Genomic DNA, 4,569 nt, shown 5'->3' with positions numbered 1-4,569 from the left:
TCCAATTCTGAAATTTTCCATATATACCGTCCATGTAACCGTTCGTGTAACATGAACCTTATTTTAATCAAAGACTGTTTAGTCCAGGACGGATCACTTGTATTAAAATAAATGAGAGAAACTGGAACGTCCAATATGGTGGATGTAGAAAAGGAACTCCCGCCTTTCAGGTAAAAGAGCCAGTCACCTTTTAGATACAGACATCGCCTGTCAGTGAACTCAGGAACGTGCATGCGCATTTGCTGGACCAGCCTGAAAAGTGTAATTTTTTTTTTTAGCATGATCTCATCTAAATGACAACAACTTATGACACTACTGTTGTCAGATTTTACAGCTGATTTGAATTATGTTCTTTTAATATCATAATCTTGACCACCCGTTTTAGAGGTTTTGGTTTTCCCCCATTCAAGTAGATAGGAGCTGTACTTTTCTGCCATTTGTTTACATAGAAAATATCTGCCCGGGAGCACTCCAAAGCCGCCAAGAAGACTGACATGCCTTGAAAGGTACTTTGTTTAAATCATGAATTAAATGGTACTGCATTTCCGAACTGAATTATTTGGGCTATCTCCAACCCTACAGTCTTGTTTGGCACAATCCTCTGACAAATACCAGCTCTGTCTTAGGATGGTCTTTGTTGTTATTATTAGAAACTAAGCTAATTAAGCATGTGAAGGTCCTTGTTGAGAATCCAGTTGCTGAACTCCGCTGTCAACCACCTCTTCAGCTGCATCTGAAATCTGAGGCAGCTGACTTGGTCCCTTGCTGAATAATCATCAGTTCATGGCTTAACCAACAGCCTTTTTGTATGAATGCACCTGGGGGGAAACTGTGGGCCGTGGTCAGATTCTTTGTTTAGCCAATCAGAAGACTGTGAAGCACTGTCTGCCTGTCAATCATTTTGTGCGATCACAGGGCAGCATATGTGCAAAAGGAAGCTGAGAGCGTCAGTTTGAGAGTTGTCTCTGATTTATGGTCTCCAAGTGTACAGTATGTGTGTGAGTATCTTTGGAAAAAGGGGGCATGTCTAATTCAACAGCTAGGTCTCTTGGAAGTTCTAGAACGGCTAACACCGCTTAAAGCACCTATGAACAAATTTAAAATATGACAGTCTCGGACTTCTACCAACAACTAGTGGTGTAGGTGCAAGTAAAAACAAACATTTTTAGTTACTGATGCCATTGTAGAAATGCACTATTCATAGTCACCCATGATATTTTATTCTGTGAGTGAAAGTGTTTAGCAGGGAGGGTTAACAACAGGGTTTGAAATTCATATCCGCCAACCCACCAAATGCAGGTATTTGTTTAAGCACAGTGGCAGGTAATTTTAATTGTCTACCCGCTGAACTCTAAGATGTCTTGGAGTGACATATGACAACAAATGCCGTTAGACACAAAGATGCGCATCTAAAAAAAACACACTTATACTTATATTTTGAAGAACAGTTCGGGTTTTACATGCATTGTGAACAACTCTGCAGGTTCACTTTATTTTGACATTGCATAATTCCAAATATTTGTGGCTGTATACGTTATAATTGTACAGGTGCATCTCAATAAATTAGATTGTCGTGGAAAAGTTCATTTATTTCAGTAATTCAACTCAAATTGTGAAACTCGTGTATTAAATAAATTCAATGCACACAGACTGAAGTAGTTTAAGTCTTTGGTTCTTTTAATTGTGATGATTTTGGCTCACATTTAACAAAAACCCACCAATTCACTATCTCAAAAAATTAGAATACATCACAAGACCAATAAAAAAAAAAACATTTTTAGTGAATTGTTGGCCTTCTGGAAAGTATGTTCATTTACTATATATGTACTCAATACTTGGTAGGGGCTCCTTTTGTTTTAATTACTGCCTCAAGTCGGCGTGGCATGGAGGTGATCAGTTTGTGGCACTGCTGAGGTGGTATGGAAGCCCAGGTTTCTTTGACAGTGGCCTTCAGCTCATCTGCATTTTTTGGTCTTTTGTTTCTCATTTTCCTCTTGACAATACCCCATAGATTCTCTATGGGGTTCAGGTCTGGTGAGTTTGCTGGCCAGTCAAGCACACCAACACCATGGTCATTTAACCAACTTTTGGTGCTTTTGGCAGTGTGGGCAGGTGCCAAATCCTGCTGGAAAATGAAATCAGCATCTTTAAAAAGCTGGTCAGCAGAAGGAAGCATGAAGTGCTCCAAAATTACTTGGTAAACGGGTGCAGTGACTTTGGTTTTCAAAAAACACAATGGACCAACACCAGCAGATGACATTGCACCCCAAATCATCACAGACTGTGGAAACTTAACACTGGACTTCAAGCAACTTGGGCTATGAGCTTCTCCACCCTTCCTCCAGATTCTAGGACCTTGGTTTCCAAATGAAATACAAAAATTGCTCTCATCTGAAAAGAGGACTTTGGACCACTGGGCAACAGTCCAGTTCTTCTTCTCCTTAGCCCAGGTAAGACACCTCTGATGTTGTCTGTGGTTCAGGAGTGGCTTAACAAGAGGAATACGACAACTGTAGCCAAATTTCTTGACACGTCTGTGTGTGGTGGCTCTTGATGCCTTGACCCCAGCCTCAGTCCATTCCTTGTGAAGTTCACCCAAATTCTTGAATCGATTTTGCTTGACAATCCTCATAAGGCTACGGTTCTCTCGGTTGGTTGTGCATCTTTTTCTTCCACACTTTTTCCTTCCACTCAACTTTCTGTTAACATGCTTGGATACAGCACTCTGTGAACAGCCAGCTTCTTTGGCAATGAATGTTTGTTGCTTAACCTCCTTGTGAAGGGTGTCAATGATTGTCTTCTGAACAACTGTCAGATCAGCAGTCTTCCCCATGATTGTGTAGCCTAGTGAACCAAACTGAGAGACCATTTTGAAGGCTCAGGAAACCTTTGCAGGTGTTTTGAGTCGATTAGCTGATTGGCATGTCACCATATTCTAATTTTTTGAGATAGTGAATTGGTGGGTTTTTGTTAAATGTGAGCCAAAATCATCACAATTAAAAGAACCAAAGACTTAAACTACTTCAGTCTGTGTGCATTGAATTTATTTAATACACAAGTTTCACAATTTGAGTTGAATTACTGAAATAAATGAACTTTTCCACGACATTCTAATTTATTGAGATGCACCTGTATATACACTCACTGGCCACTTTATTAGGTACACCTGTACACCTACTTATTCATGCGATTATCTAATCAGCCAATCATGTGGCAGCAGTGCAATGTATAAAATCATGCAGATATGTGTCAGGAGCTTCAGTTAATGTTCACATCAACCATCAGAATGGGGAAAAATGTGATCTCAGTGATTTAGACCATGGCATGATTGTTGGTGCCAGGTGGGCTGGTTTGAGTATTTCTGTAACTGCTGATCTTCTGGGATTTTCATGCACAACAGTCTCTAGAGTTTATTAATGGTGCCAAAAACAAAAAATCATCCAGCAAGCAGCAGTTCTTTGGGCGAGAACGCCTTGTTGATGACAGAGGTCATCAAAGTCTCAGAAAGCTGAGGCTGCAGTTGGCCTACCATCTGTGTACCTCAGCAGAAATCGAGATTCATCAGACCAGGCGATGTTTTTCCCAGTCTTTAACTGTCCAGTTTTGGTGAGCCTGTGCCCACTGCAGCCTCAGATTTCTGTTCTTGGTTGACAGAAGTGGAACCCGACATGGTCTTGTGCTGTTGTAGCCCATCCACCTCAAGGTTCGATGTGTTGTGCATTCTGAGATGCTATTCTGTGCTCTGTACAATTGTACAGAGCGGTTATCTTACTGTAGCCTTTCTGTCAGCTTGAACCAGTCTGGCCATTCTCCGTTGACCTCTCTCATCAACAAGGTGTTTCCATCCACAGAATCACTGTATGTTTTTTTTTTTGGCCACCATTCTGAGTAAAATCTAGAGAGTGTTGTGCATGGAAAAAAAAAAAAAAGTTAATATAATTTCCTGGTTACCAAGATAAAGTGAATAGTATCTGGCTAGTCATATTCCATGAATATGTCAGCCTCCATGTGACGACTTTCTAATATAAATCAGATTCTGCCCTGAGTAGTAACTATGGGCTGTTGAGGAACAGAATAACAAGATTGTGCAGCACTAATCTTTCTGGTTATCTGTCAGGAAATTAGCTAACAAGCTCAAGACTCCGCTGAGGATGAAAACATGACATCAGAACAACTTCGGGACACTTTCACAAGTCTCCCAATCCCTCGAAAGACAGATATTTAGATTGTGTAGAGCACTCAAAACATTAAATAACATTACAACATGCCCATGAAAAACATGCCACCATTATGCCAGGGTATTGCTATGAAGTTACTAAGGTGTTCAGAATGGTTGTTAAAGTGTTTCTGTGGAGTTACTCGGGTTGTCTGTGTGGTAACTTACAGGCCCAAATCAAAAGAGATAGATATGGCTCAGTTTGATCACAAGTAATAACACACCTCTCCAAAAAAAAACAATCCAAATTATTTGAGGTGTCATTCTTGTCTGTTGCAAGACGAGGTGCAAGATGAGTTAACCACTAATGAATGATCATTGGCTATTAATAAAAAAAGGACAAACAACATGAA

This window comes from Myxocyprinus asiaticus, chromosome 15 (genome assembly GCF_019703515.2).
Source record: "Myxocyprinus asiaticus isolate MX2 ecotype Aquarium Trade chromosome 15, UBuf_Myxa_2, whole genome shotgun sequence".
Lineage (NCBI taxonomy): Eukaryota > Metazoa > Chordata > Actinopteri > Cypriniformes > Catostomidae > Myxocyprinus > Myxocyprinus asiaticus.
Note: the sequence above shows the minus strand (reverse complement) of the source record.